At 52.6% G+C, this 15,468-nt stretch overlaps 1 protein-coding gene across 2 annotated transcripts in view; it reads left to right on the forward strand.

Moving 5' to 3' along the window:
- Positions 1-15,468, forward strand: part of WSCD2 (WSC domain containing 2) — a 109,444-nt gene that overhangs the window by 32,770 nt on the left and 61,206 nt on the right. The window contains exon 2 of one of the 2 annotated variants that reach the window (XM_070516218.1): positions 1,105-1,256. The exons of the other annotated variant lie outside the window; for it this stretch is intronic. The gene's annotated coding sequence lies outside the window, so the exon portion shown is untranslated. The remainder of the gene's footprint in view (positions 1-1,104; positions 1,257-15,468) is intronic. 2 annotated transcript variants of the gene reach the window in all.

Genomic DNA, 15,468 nt, shown 5'->3' on the forward strand with positions numbered 1-15,468 from the left:
GAAAAAGGGGGTGAGGGGTAAAAGGATGCTGGGGCTTCAATCAACCAATGTCCCCACACCTTTCTCAAAGAAACGACGTATTTTCCATTAGAAAACTAGCAATGCGACAAGATTGAAGTGCCTTTGCCTCAACTTGTTCTCAGTGCTGTGGTACCCAAAAATAACAAGGCTGGAGTCAGAGTGATGAGTGGGGCAAGATTGACTTGGCAACTCATTTTGCCTGGAAGCCGTAGCTATTTTGGGCTCCTGCTGAGCCCTGGTGTAGCTTAGCTGGTTAGAGAACAGGGCTCACAAGGTCAAGGGCATGAAAAAGGAGCAGAAACATGGGACTGGAGGCAGAAGTCCTGGGTCCTGATCACACTCAGCCACTTTCTACCTGGAGCCCTCAACTAAGTCACTTACCCTCTCCAGGCCACTGTCTCCCCCAAGCGTCCTTTCCTCCTGCCCCCACCTCCTTACCTAGGCACCCCCTATGCCTCCCTCAGGTCACAGCCCGACTTCTCACCCCAAGACTGAGTGGGATGCACTTCCAGGTGCTTCTATAGCCTTAGGTTCCTGGGTTCTAGTCCCAATTCTCCCAGTTTCTCAATGAATAGCGTGGGGCAAGTTTCTCACCTTCACTGTGCCTCAGTTTTCTTGTCTATAAAATGGGGATAATGTGAGCAGTACCTCTCTCGTGGGGTTTTGTAGTAATCACACTGGATAATTTTTGTATGCATTTAACACTGGGCTGAGCTCAGTCGTGGTGTTTCGGAAATCCAGGTAGAATATCAAGCTAGTGAAACCAGGCTTTTACTCTCTAGTTGTGTAAGATATGTGGCATTGGGTTTTTATATCGTCCTTTCGTCTACCTCATGATCTAGCACCTGGCAAATAGCAGATGCTCAATAAAATTTGTTGAATAAATGTCCCGGTTCATCATGTTCCAGGGATTTCCTCTAGGTCTGTTGAGAGCCCAGAGTTGCACAGTTAGATTTGTTGACAGGTCTCCCCAGAAATGTCAAGGTGGAAAGCCCAGTGTGACCCAGGAGTGGGAGGCTTCCTGTACTGAGTGGTGCTAAAATTGCTTCCTTTCTTTGAAATTCCATTCTCTACTCTCTCTAGTTTCCACCCATCGGGAGCCTTGAAGTTCAGGAAGACGCTGATAACATGCAAATATCTGCACAAAAATCCATTATCACCCTGGTGTGCCTGGCCTTAAAGAGTTCATTAGAAGAGCAGCGTGTGGGGAGGAGGGCGGACTAGACACTGGGCTGGTAAGTTCTGCAGAGTCAGGGGTGGAGGAGTGAAGAAGTCATCAAGAGGCTGCCCCCACGGGTGACAGCAAAGGCGGCCAGAGAGGGAGTCTTTGGTTCTCCCCAGAGCTTGACCTGCAGTGACTCTCCATGAACTTGGTTGGCAGTGGTGCTAACAAGAAATAAATAAAATGCCCCAAACAAGGCCCCGTCTGTTTGGGCAGCCCGTGAAAGACCTGAGGGAGCTTATTTCACTTGGCATGTCCCCCATAGGTGGCTAAGAAGTCAAAGATGGAGGCTGTGCTCCCTGCGCCTTCTTGGACCAGGAAGGAGAAAACAAACTCCGTGGGACCCGTGGTAGGGGACTTCTTTTTCCCTCCCCAAAGGCATTCTCGAAGCTGTGTGCTGGCAGTGTTCTTTGGCCAAAGAAAATGTCCTGGATGTAGGGGTGTGTGGGTGTGTGTGTGTCTTCCAAACAAGAGTCATCTTTCAGCCTTGCCTTTATTTTATGTGTTACTGGTTGGATTTAAGACAATTTATTAGTGCTTAGCCTAGTTAAGAAACTTGCTCAAGGTAGGCTTGGCGACTGCCCAGCACGGTGCTTTGTGCTCACAACACACCTGGGGAGGGAGAAGCTGAGGATGAGGATGAGGATGACAGTGATAACATGAGTGACAATGATGACAAAGATAATGATAATGACAACAACGGCGATGATGATGATGATGATGTAAATGGCCACGTTGATGATGACTGTGATGATGATGGCAATGATGATGGTGATGATGATCATGATGATGATGACTATGTTGATGACAATGATGACCATGATGATGATGACTGTGATGATGATGATGATGCTGATGATGATGCTAATGATGCTGTAAATATTAGCATTGATGATGATGGTGATGATGCTGATGATGCTGTAAACGTCAATGTTCATGATGATGGTGATGATGATGATGATGACAGCACAAAACTACTGAGCACGAACTATGTGCCCAACACTCTTCTAAGTGCTTTAATTTAAGGTACTAATTTATTTAATCCTCACAACCACCCTATGAGAAAGGGTCTATTATCGTTGGATCCATTGCTTGCTAGCTGTGTGATGCTGGGCAAGTTATTTCCTCTCTCAGAGCCTCAGGTTCCCTATCCGCAAGGTAAGGATAAAATAGCACTTCTCTGTGACATACTCAGTCAGTGGTCGACCTAAGTGTTCAAGAGAGAGAAGTGATTCTTACAGTTGCTCATTCAATCCTCCTGTTAACTCTGTAAAGAGGAAGTATTATGATGACTCCAATTTTTCATAATGGTAGGCGGGTTCTCCCAGCTAGGAACCGCGGAGCTGGGGTTCAAAGCCAGGCATGGACTGTCGGTCTCGGTGGCTTACAGAAGCTGTTTTAGTTGTCTCTACAGGGCTGATTCTGATCCATGGGGTGCCCGGGCTGGGGCTGGGCTCCGAGGTCCACATGAGCCCAGATCGGCTCCAGAGCAAGCTGGGCTCAGTCAGCCCCCAGCAGGGCCCCCAGCTGGGTGGCCTCGAGCTGCCCACAGAGCTGGGGGTGGGGATTGAGGGAGGCAGGAAGAGGCTGGAGCTCTGGGCACATGGAATGAGTCACGTGGTACCTGAACTAGTGTGGATGCCAGAGACACATGTGGTCCAGCTCCTCCCCTCCCACGTAAGGAGGCCACGGAGCAGCAGTGATGCCTCTGGATTTGGAGGCAGAAGAATCCGGATACTGTTTCCAGCTCTGCAAATCCGCAGACAGATGTCAGCTCTCCCGAGCTATAGCATCCATGGCGATGGCCGCCAGGCACGTGTGGCTACTGAGCGCTTCAAACATGGCTAGTCTGACTTGATGTGTGTTGTAAGTGTGAAATGCACACCAGATTTTGAAGTCTTGATATGAAAAAAGGCATACAAAATATCCCATTAATAATAATTCTTATATTTGTTTCATGTCGAAATAACAATACCTTGATTTTAGACTTCTGGCCTCCAGAACTGTGAGAAGATAAGTTGCTGTTGTCTTAAGCCCCACAGTTTTGGTCATTTGTTATGGCAGCCCTGTGAAAAAATACACTAGGCATGACACGCTTGCCGCCCCTTCCCTGAGAAAGCCCCCGCTTGTCCCAGGGAGCTGTTGGGCTGTGCCCTCCTCCTGTCCCCAGACCCTCCCGCCAGCCCGTAGCAGCTGCTGAGCCTCCCAGCGGCCCCGCAGGCTCTGGGCTATGAGAACGGCAGGCTGTGGCTCAACTGTGCCATCCCGTCTGCTCCTTGCATTGTGAGCTCTGGCAAATTATTGTTTTCAGTTGAAAAGAGGCTCCAGAGAGTTCTTCAGCTGCTCAGCAGGAGCTGTGATGCTCTTGAATTAACACGAAGTGGAACCTTCTATGGCTGATGGCCCCGAGGCACCCCCTTTTTCCTGTCCCGCGGTCAGGCCTGGGAGGGACAGCGGTGCCTCTTGGGGGTTCCCACAGGGGCAGTTTCTGCTGAGGTCAGATGAATGTTGCCAGTGTTCAGCGTGTCCGTTGAGAAGGGGTCGAGGGATGCTGAATTAGGCTCTGCGGTTCCTGGGGAGTCAGCAGCCTTCTGACGCCCACGTAGAGGGGCCTGAGCGGGCCTCTTACCCAACCTGGCAGGCTGCCCGTGGTCAGCATGCATGGTGGGCTTTTCTCAGGTCCAATCAGAGGGCAGGAGACCATTGAGGCATAGCCAGCTCTTGGCTCACTGTGTGTGTGTGTGCACACGTGTGTGAGGTGGGGACTGTCTGGGACTCAAACACCCTGGCCTTGCTGGTGATTTGACGTAAACTCACCTCTCCCTCTGGCTTCCACCTTAGCTGTGGCCATTCCCCCCCAAAGCCTGTTGTATGCATCCACCCAACCAGTATTTTTTGAGCGTGGGCTATTTTCCAGGCTCCAGTAAGCACTTTACAGTATTTTCTCCTTTAATCTCTACAAAACTTCCGTGCTGAATTATTTTCATTGTCCCCATTTTACAGATGACAAAATCAAGCCCCACTCACTTGCCCGAGTTCACAGAGCTGGTAAGTGGCCAAGTGGAATTTGGATGCTGGTCTATCTTGCACCAAAGTCCACACTCTTTACCGTAATTAATCCTGGCGAGTGCTCTGCTTTTCGACCGCATTCCCTCCCCGCGTGTGTAGACACATGTGTCTGGATCTATTGTTAAAGAAAAATCAGAGCTGGGTGGTAGCTAAAGTGATAAGAACAGATTTTATTCAGGACTATTGCAATAGGGGAAAAGAGACGTCAGGAGAGAGCCAGCCCCGCTCTGAGTCCAGCATTTGCAGCTGGGGATTTATAGCCAAAAAATGGGGGGAGGGGTCAAGGGATGGAAAATTATTAAAAGGAAACATCAGGGATGCGGGCGATTCTGGCTACCCCGACCTAACGGGACTCGAGCTGAAGCCAAGCCAGGTGATCACACGTCACCTGGGGGATGATGGAGGTTGAGGAGCGGGTTAGAAATCGAGGGTGATCAGATATGGAGGACAGCGGTTCTCTGAAACGGACTTAGCGAGATTCTTGCTAAAATTGGACAAGGTGGAGACGCCCACTCCAAGTGGAGTTCAGGGGAGCCCGAGTGGAGTTTGGTTAAGGAGAGAATCTTTGTTGCTATTTATTCCCCATCTTGTCCTGAAAAAAGTCTAAGGCTGCAGCTGCCTTAAGCAGGGTGTGACAATTAAGAGACTGGGCCCTGGCAACAGACATTTCTAGGCTCAAGTCCCAGCTCTGCCACCCCCTGGCTGAATGCCCCAGTTTCCTCGCCTGTAAAATGGGACAGTCATGGACCCTGATCCCGGGGCTGAGTGAGGTGATGTGGGAACAGCCTGGCACATGATTCAAATCCACGCATGGTGGCCAGAGTCTGATTCTGGGCAATGGCCTCTGAACCTAGGCAGCTAGTGACCACCGGCGTTGCTCTGCTGCCATGGCTTAGCTCATCCCACAGAACGTCTTTGACCCTCTAAAGTGTGAACGTGCAGGCACTGTGGGAAGAGCTGGGGCTACAAGAAGATGGAGTCAGCCCTCTCTTTAAGTGGGTCTTGCAAGGCAGAGGGATGCTGAGCTGAGCCTGCACATGCGTCTCTTTGTGTGCGCACCAGTGGTTCTTAACCAGGGCCGATTTTGGCCCCCAGGAGACATTTAGCAACAGCTAGAGACAGTTTTGATTGTCACGACTGGTGGAGGGGCGCTGGTAGGCAGAAGCCAAGGATGCTTCTAAACACCCTACCATGCACAGGATGGCCCTCCCCAACCACGAAACGTCCAGCGCAAAAGGTCGGTCAGACAAAGGCTGAGAAATGCTAGTGTGTGCACAAGTAAGCATGGTAAACGCTTTTGTCACCTCCTCCCAGAGACCCCAGGGCTCCACTGGACTAGGAGGGAACACAGTGTGCGCCACCCTCCTTCAGCCTGCCCTCTCCCGTCAGCTGCTTCCAGCCAGATAATCAGGCCTCCTCGTGTTTAATAGAATCCGGGCGGCTGAGGCAGGCGTAAAACAAAACCTTGTGCAAATGTGTTTTTATGTAAACACAGCGGGGGGGAGCGGCTGCCTGCGGAGAAAGTACCCTGTGGCTTGTGCTTCTCAGAGCAAAAATAACCCTGACTCTTCCTGCGCTTGGAGCCGAGCAGCCGTGAGATGAGGGTCGCGTGGGAACCCAGGTGCTCCTGGGAGCTGTCCCTGCCCCGGCTGAGCCATCTTTCCCCTCCAGGTGAGCGTCCCAGGGGCCCGGGATAGGAAGGGAGCAGGTGTTGATTCTCTCAGAAGCATCCCTTCCTCGGGGCTCAGCCAGCAGAGCGGGGGAAAAAGCACGGTGAGTTGGAGTTTTTTTAAATGTTCTTTATTGAGTATAATTTACCTACAGTCAAATTCACCCACCGTGGTTTAGTTCTGCAGGTTTTAACAAGTGCATTCAGCCACGTAACCATCACCAGAATCAAGACATACGACAGTTCCATCGCCCTTAAAATTCCTGGAAGCCCCTTTGCAGTCAGGCCCTGCCCCCATCCTAGCCCCTGGCGACCACCAATCTGTTGTCCTTTGGCCTTTTCCAGAATGTCATATACATGGAACCATGTAGCCTTTGGAGTCTGACTTCGTTCACTTAGTACAACGCCTCCGAGATTCACCAGTGCTCCTGTGTATCTCAGTAGTCTGTCCCTTTTCGTGGCTGAGTAGTACTCCATTGCACGGATGCACCACAGTGTGTCCATTCGTCCCTCAGGGACATTTGGGTGGTTTCGTTTTTGGAAATTACGCATAAAGCTGCCATAAACAATTGCGTGCGGGTTTTGTGTGAGAGTGGGTTCCCTCTTCCCTTGGTAAAAACACCTAAGAGTAGGATTGCTGGGTCATATGGTAAGTGGATGTTTAATTTTAAAAGAAACTGTCAACCCTCTTTCCAGTGGCTGGACACCCTGTTGCTTTCTTGTCGCCGACGGACGGGAGTTGCGGTCACTCTGCATCCTCTCCGGCACTTGGTTTTGCTGGGGTGTGTAGTCGAGCCCTCCTGGTGGGTGTGAGGTGGTCCCTCGCTGTGGTTTTAATGAGAGCACGGACAGTGGAGGCCTCAGGCCTGGTGCCGCCACTTAGCAGGAGCTGGCGGGAGGAGGCACAGTCAGTGGCTAAGAGCGTGAACTCTGCAAGCAGCCACACTCCATCCCAGCTCTGCTGCCCGCTAGCCCTGTGACCTTCGATGCAGGTCTCATCTTCTCTGAGCCTCAGTTTCCTCCACTCTAAAAGGGGGACAGTGTTAGTATTTACCACTGGTAATACCATACAGTGTGTATATACTCTAGTGTACCTGGGTTGGTAGAAGTCACTGTGGTTTTATTTAATGGGCACTTACTGTGTGTTATAAAAGCAGTAAGTACAGTGAGTAGAATCAAACTACCCAGGTTCAAATCCTGGCTCTGACACGTACACCTTTGCTGTGTGACCTTGGGCAAGTTACTGAACCTCTCTGGGCCTCTTACTCCTTATCTGTACAATGGACATATTCATAGTGCCTTTCCGGGGGGGGGGGGTGGTTTATGAGGGTTAAGTGAGTTTAAATGTAAAAGGCTGGCTTCTTCTGTTCAGCATTGTCCAGCCATGTATGAGGCTCAGGAATACGCAAAACTGATCTGTGGGACAGAAGGTAGACGGGTGACAGCCGCTGGAGGGGGCATTAGCTCGGGGAGCACAAGGGAGCCGCTAAGGGTGAAGGGGATGTTCCGTGTCTTGATCTGGGTGGGGTCACGTGAGTGTGGACATATGTAAGATTCCATCGACCGCGCACTTCAGATGTTTGCATTTTCACCAGACCGAAGGTGGCTTCTCCCACTGAAAAAAAGAAAAAATATCCGAGGTGTTCCACGGAGCACCTGTGCATCAGTGGCTTAGGGCCGCCATAATGAAGGGCCACTCTGAGTGGTTGAAACAACAGAAATTTGTTACCTCACGGTTCCGGATGCTGGAAGTCCAAAATTAAGCGTCGGGAGGGTCGGCTCCGTCCGAGGGCTCCGAGGACCCAGCCCGGCCTCTCTCCTTGGCCGCCCTTCACTCTTCTCACCCCTGCACCTGCCTCTGCCCAGAGTTCTTCTTCTAAGGATGCTAGTCTGTTGGACTAGGGCCCCCAAGGACCTCGTTTTAACTTGATCACCTCTTTAAAGACCCTCTCCCAAAATAAGGTCAGCTTCTGAGGTCCTAGGGGTTAGGACTTCAACACATGAATTTGGGGGAACACAATAAAGCCCAGAAGAGCACAGAAAGATGCTCTCGGATATTGCGATAAAGTGACGCTCACTTAATCCTCACAACAACCTCGGAGGGAGTCACCATCCACTTACACATGTGGAAACTGAGGCTCAGAAAGGCTCCTCGATGGACCCCTTGTCTGGGGGATCCCAGTGGTGGGGCTGGGGTTTAAATCGGGGCTGTTTGTCCCCAGAGGCTGCACCCCCTCCCAGAGGATCAAACCCTGATTTCTCCCAACCTCCTGCAATCTCTCCCACCGGGGCTGCTCTGAATCCCTCGAAAGGAAGGTTTTAGAGTCCGGCCCCTGGACCAGCAGCAGCAGCCTCACCTGGGAGCGTGTTAGAAACGCACATTGTCAGGCCCCACCCTGGACCTGCTGAGTCAGGAACCCTGGGGCAGGGCCCACACCCTCCAGAGGATTCCCACGCATGCTCCAGTTTGAGAACCCCTGCTGGGTCCCCTCTCGGAGGGCCACATGGAAGCACTGGGTTGCCTAACTGCATGGGATCAAAACGCCACATCGGATCCCACACGGGATCCAAAGCTTTAGCCACAGGGGGCTCATGGCCAGTGGCTTTCTCTGGCCGTGAATATCTTCCTTTCTGATTCAGGAGACTTCAGGGACCAACTTGCTGTGAGTAGCACAGAAAAGGCCTCTCCTTGTCTGGCGGGGCTGGCATTTGCACTTGAGATTCCTTCAGGAATGGTGTGCTCCAGACGCTCAACAACCAGGACTTGCTGGAAGGTGCCAGGCTATGAGTCAGCGCCAGAGGGGAAGACTCAGCCTCGAGGAGTGCATACTCCCTCTGGGGAGATAAACTTCCGTACAAGAGGAAGTGATGTCACCAAAAGCCCTTCAGAGCCATCCAGTCTTGGGGTGAAATCTCAGCTCTGCCACTTGTGAGCTGTGTGACCATGAGCAAGTCCCTCAACCTCTCTGAACCTCAGTTTCTCATCTGTATAAGGGGGAGAATAGCACCTACCTTACACAGTCATTGTGAACCTCAGAAATTATGCATTTCAAGGTCTGGAAGCTCAGCAAGTGAAACTCTCATGGTTAGTGCTTGAGACCAACACGGACCCCAAGATTTTAAAAGCTAAAAAATAAGATTGTCATCTTCTAGATGGCAGAGGCCACATCTTCAGGAGTGTATCCACAGCACCTGGCATACAACAGGTACTCAATAAATGTTTGTTGATGAAAAATAAAAGCATGCTGCACCCCTACATTGGGGTTAGGGGAGAGCACTGGGCTCCTGTGGATCAGAGCAGAGGTCTTTTCCCCAGAGATGATGCATTTGTGAAGTTTGCGCAGGACAAACTCTCCCCATGGATAGATGGCCTGGTTCAGGCCAGGCTCGTGGGGCAAACCTGGCTCGACAGGTGGTTGGCACTCAATGAATGTTTGTTGAATCAATGAATGAATGAATGGGTGAATCGTCGATAGAATAGCAGGGCAGTGAGTAGGAGCCTAAAGAAATTTTAAGGTAGTTTGTGTTTTTGTGTTTAACAGAGGAGAAAATGGAGGCACAGAGAGGTTAATCCACTTGCCCTGGGCCACACAGACATAGAATGAGCTTGAAAGGTGGAGTCGGGAGAGGAAGGGAAGTGAGAGGCCAGGCTTGAGTCTCCGTGGGGTGGCCTGCAGGGGGTGGGGCGTTCACAGGCGGGAGCCCCCTTCAACCTTCGCAACCACCCAGGACAGCTACATAATTTGCAGGGCCTGGTGCAAAATGAAAATGCAGTGCCTCTCGTTCAAAATTATTAAGCATTTCAAGATGGTGACGGCAGAGCGTTAGACCAAGTGCAGCATCCTGTGGGACCACACAGATCCCGCTGTGACGAAATGGACCCCACAAGCACTTCATTTACAGACAAGCAAACCACAGCTCAGAGAGGCTGTGCATCTCCCCCAGGGCACGCAGCCTGTCCACAGGGGCGTCAGGATTCAAACCTACGAATCTTAGCGGCCATCTAGGTCACTCCCTCATTGTACTAGCCTTGCCTGTGAGCCCGTGGGCTGAGAATCTGAGTGTCCTGACTCCCTGTCCAGTGCTCTGGGCAGGGAGGAGGGGAGCATCTCTGAGCTTCCCCGTCTGCAGAGGCCTGACTGCAGCAGCCCCGAGCACGCAGCCAGCTGCCCTGCCTCCCTCCTGCTCCCAGGACGTGAGGAGACAGCCTTCCTCCCTCCCACCCCAGCAGATTTATTCCTGGGGACGCGTGGGTGGCTGCGTGTTTGTGTGTGGGGTGTTGGTCTAAATTTAAAGACATCATGACAGCCACGACCTGTCAGTGTTGGGGCTGGCGAGGCCTCCCTTTTAGAGGAATCACAAATAAGTTGAGAGAAGAGGTGCCGCCTCCAGTTCTAACTTCTTCCCCGTCCCGCCCGCCGGGCTCCGTGCCCGCCAGCCCCCTGGCACAGGGTGATAATAGTAAGTAAGGCTCACCCGCTGGTGCCACATGCCTGTGGGGACCTTGAGAAGTGGCGTGTTCATGCCCATTTTACAAGCTGGACAAATGGAGGCTCAAGGGGACGCACCCTCCCGAGGTCTTGAGTTATGAAGTGACAGAGCTGAGCTAGGACATGGATGACGCCAAGACATTCCGGAACCCGTGTGCCTTCAGCCGTGCCACGGATGGCCGCGTTGATTCAAACATGGAGTTAACAATAGTTGTGATTGTGTTGAGACCCAGACATGTGCCTGGCCCTGTGCTAAGCACTGGACATGCATTCCCCAAGGTAACCCCCTCAACGACCCAGCCAGTGGGTACCATCATTCTCATCCCATTTGATGGACGGACGAGGAGCCTGCGGCTTAGAGAGGGTAAGTGGCTTCCTCGCCTTCTTCTTGGTGCCAGGAAGTGATGAAGCCAAGATTCCAGTCCACGTCTTATTGGGCCACAGCCAATTGTGGAAAAAGGAAATACAGACAACCAAAATAATTTTTAGAAGTCACTCTTATACCTACGCTGCAAGAGGTAACATCTTTACGTGCATTGATGAGTTTCGTCCAGCTGTTTCTCTCCGCTGGAGGGGAGGCTCTTGCTCTCGGCAGCTGACCCTTGGTGTTCTCTAATTGCCGAGCAATTTAGAGATGGCTGGAAATATATAATTCATGGGCGCATCTTTCCTCCTGGTCACTGGAAGGCAGCGAGGCGTGGCTGTCTCCCAGGGAGAATGTCAACCTTGCCACGTGGGGAGACTGGAGCCTAGGAGTTTAGAACAGAATTGATTCAGAATCAGAGAACCTGCCAACCTTGAAATGGACCCTAATATCGCTGCATAGAATTCTAGAAGTCGGGGATGCTAGTGTGGAACCCTATAATAAATTCTCGGGATAGAGCACTAGGATAAAATCCAGAATGGGGCTCTAGAACTGGAGATGACAGCTTTGTCAATCTGGAGTCAGGTGGGTCCGAGAGCGGTGTTCCAGTCCACTCTTCTGCTTAGTCATGAGGGCAAGGTCTAGAACAGCGTCTAGAGATAGTTTTTCACTGTTACAACTTGGCGGTGGGGTGCGCTGCTGGCATCCAGGGGGTGGAGGCCAGGGATGCTGCTAGACATCCCGCAATGCACAGGACTGTCCCCCCCCACCCCACACCAACAAAGAATTACCCGGTTCAAAATACCAGTGGTGCTGAGGCTGAGAAACCCTGGCCCAGACTTTTTCAGACATGCGCTAGTTTATTCTTTTGACAGTCCCAGGGGATACGAAACCGTGTCTTGTCAGAACGAGAAGCTTCGGTTTCTAGTTTTACCTGTGACACTTAACATGTTTCTTGGGCAAGTCACATCTCGTCTGCTGCTTCTCATCTGTGAAGAGGGTTGAAGGATTCCTGCCGTGTGCCGTGAAAGGAGAGGGACAAATTAAGGATGGGTGTGCATGCGCATGTGCTGTGGGGCGAGGTGGCAGACATGGGGGTGCACGCGTCCATGCATATGTGTGTCTCTGTTGACACGTGCACGGAGGTGGTCTCATGCCGCCTTCTTGATGGCGTCCAGATGGTGAGCCGAGGGGCTGAAGTTGCCCTCGTGGGAGGGGACATCTCTCTGTCGGATGCCAGCGGAACTCCTTGGGCCACTGAAGGACATGGTGAAGATACCACAGGGGTGTAGGGACCCCTGTCCCTCTAGAAGGGGCTCCTTTTCCTCCTTCCCAGCTGAGGGGCCTTGTGAGGGGCACCGGCTCGCTGAGCAGACTGCCTGGACAAAGGCTCCCTGGGCAGGGAGGGCCTCTGATCGGCCCACTGGCCCAGCGGAGGTCAGGGATGGCGCCGTGGCCAGAGGTGATGTCCCACAGAGGTTACAAGTGAGGTTCTGGAGTCAGACAGGCCTGGGTTGGAGCCCTGCTCTGCCGCTCACCAGCTCGGCCTCCTGGCAAGGTGACTGGCCTCCCCACCTCGGTATTGCCTTGTCTGCAAAGTGAGTATAAAACCAGCCTGCCAGTAGAGCACTGGGGACAGTGAACGACACAGTGTCCCTGCAAGGGCCTGGCACACAGTAGGTAGTTTATCCATTTTCCTTCCTTCCCAGGGAGGGTGCCAAAGCTAAAGCCTGGGGGCCAGGAGGCGGGGGTCTGGGTAAAGTTAGTGGAGGACTCTGGGGCGTCCCTCCACCTTCCCCTTTGGGCCTCAGTTTCCCCATCTGTTGATAAGGAAGCTGGACTGGGGTTTGTGAGGGGTCCTCCCTCCGCCTCTGATGGCCTATGAGCCCACCTCCTGGTCCTGCTCTGAGCCAGCTGTAGGTACTGACAGCCCCTCCAAAGACACTGGGTGCTCTATGCTCTGTGACTGAAGAGAGCTTGAAGCTGTACAGCTGGCAGGGGCACAGAGACCACACACATACACACAGGCTTGGGCAGAAAGACTGGGCTGGGGTGATTTCGGGCTGGGGACAGTGGTTCTTGCTGGGGAAACTCCTCGTGGAAAATTCCTCTCTGGGCAAGAGCTGCAAACGGGAGCTGTCACCGTTCCCAAATTAGAGCCTAATCTTCCATCAGCGTGGAGTGAGCGAGCGGCAATTCGTTCACAGTTGGAGCGGGGGAAGGGTGGGGTTGGGGTGACAGGGGCTGGCAGGGAGCAGTGTGTGCACTGGGAAGAAACATGCAGGGCAGCAGGCCTGGTCCTGGAGCCAACTTGGCCCTGGCCTGGCTGTGTGACCCTGGGCCACTCCTTCAGCCTCTCTGAGCTCTGGTTCCTCATCTGTAAGATATCAGACTTGTACTAGCTGGTTTCTAAGGTCTTTTGAACTCTACGATTCTATGGTATAATAATAATGACAGTAAATGGCTAAAACTTGTTGAAACTTACTTGGGTCCGGGTCCGTGGGAGGCCTTTCACGTAGGTGGGGGTTATTTCATTGAGTTTCTCTAGGCCTCAGTTTCCCTTTCTGTGAAACAAGGCTGTTTCACTAGGTGATGGATGTTTGGGCTTCTTTCCAGCTCTTTGCCTCTTGCTCTAAGAAGATGCTAAGAGACCAGAGAGTGGTCTTTGAGCTCTGCAGGCGGACAGGGTGGCCTCCTCAGTGGCCCTCAGCCCCTCTCCCTGGGAATCTCCACCAGCGGCCTCCACTGTAATGAAGATCAAGGCCGGCAGATGCTTTCTGCAAAGGCCCGGACGGTCCATACTCTAGGCTCTGTGGCCACATGCAGTCTGCCGTGGTGTGTATCCACCTTCTTTGTCACAACCCTCTGAAGCATAGATGCCTTCTTTGGCTCCGGGCCTACAAAGGCAGGCCGCAGGCCAGTGTGGCTGCGGTCATGGTCTGCCGACCCCTGGTAGCAATGAGTACTCTCATTTCATCTAAGAGCTCAGCAGTGTCGGGTACAGCCCCGAGCCTGCCCTTCCAGCCAGATTTGGCCCTTGAGCCCCACCCAGGAAGAAATTCTAGAGTTGCCACTGACCCCTGCCCAGGGCCCAGACCTCGGCCTGTTCTCAGCTCCGCCCGTCAACAAACATTTCTCCACCCCACCTCAGCCTCCTAGAGCCACTGAGACATGGCCAGTGCCCACGGGGGCAGGAAGCGTCTCTGGGGGCCTCCTCCTCCAGCCCCTCGTGGTGCCCTGTAGGAAACAGGCGCGGGTCACACTGCAGGTCAGAAACAGCCCTGAGCAGAATCCATAGGGCCCTGCAGGATGGCGTCCCCAACCCCCTCTCTCCACGCTGACACCCCCCCCCATTCTGGTTTCTAGAATGTGCTGAGCCTTTTCCCACCTCCCAGTCTGTGTTGTGTCCTCTCTGCCTGGGATGGCCTTGTCCCAGATCTTCCCACAGCTGCCTCCTTCTCATTTTTCAGGTCTCAGCTCAAATGCCTTCTTCTCAATGGGTCCTTCTGCAACCACCCCACCCAAAATAGCTCACCCCTCTTGTTTTCCATCACTAGGGCTTTCAAATGATCTTAAGGGACCTACAGTGGGAAACGCATTTTAGGTTGAGATCGAGCAGACACACACAACTGTGATGCTTCTGCTCACTGCGTGTGAGTGGGTAATAACTCACTCCGTTCCTTTCCCCTCCCTTCCGCCCCAGCCCATCCCCCCTTTTCCCTTCCTCCGTCTGTCCGCCCTGTTCCCTGCCACCCCCTGTCGGCCTGCCCCTGTGGGTAAACATTCTGCCCAGAACCCGCAGCCACCCATTATCTCCCCAGACAATTAGCGGCCTATTAAGGAACTCTATGCAAATGTGTGCTAATTGACCCACGACGCAGGAGCTCCCGGAGGAGAAGGATGACTCCAGATGGCATAATGATAGAGATTTAGGGCCTTTCTTTAGGAGTCCCTCATGGAGAGGAAAGTGATCTGGGCTCAGAGAAGGGCTGCCAGCTGCCTGACACGGAAGGCCAGCGGATTAGGTGACCTGCGTCTTGGGCTCCTGTCATCAAACCACTGGACAAGGGGAACCCGCATTTCACCCTTCAGGCCTGCTCCCTCACTCCATCCCTTCCTGCAGCTGGGTCCCTTCGCCCCAGCCCAGAGTTTGGATGGTTCATGGATGCCTACTCCAGTGGATCGCTCCCTTTTCAAGAATATCGCTGCCCCATCTTTTTTTTAATAGACTTTGCTTTTTAAAGCAGTTTCAGCCTCACAGCAAAATTGAGCAGAAAGTACAAAGATTTTGCATATACCCCCTGCCTCTGCACAGCCTCCCCTGCCATTAACGTCCCCCACAGAGGGGGATATTTGTCACAATGGATGAACCTACGCTGAGACATCGTTATCAGCCAAAGTCTTGAGTTTACATTAGGGTTCACTCTTGGTGTTGTCCGTTCTGTGGGTTTGAAGAAATGTGTAATGGCGTGAAGCCGTCATTACAGCATCATACAGAGTAGTTTCACTGCCCTAAATGTCCTCTGTGCCCCCCATTCATCCCTCCCTCCCACTAACCCTGGGCAACCGCTCATCTTTTTACTGTCTCCCTAGTTTTGCCTTTTCCAGAATGTCATATAGTTGGAATCATACA

Source organism: Equus asinus, chromosome 8 (genome assembly GCF_041296235.1).
Source record: "Equus asinus isolate D_3611 breed Donkey chromosome 8, EquAss-T2T_v2, whole genome shotgun sequence".
Classification (NCBI taxonomy): Eukaryota; Metazoa; Chordata; class Mammalia; order Perissodactyla; family Equidae; genus Equus; species Equus asinus.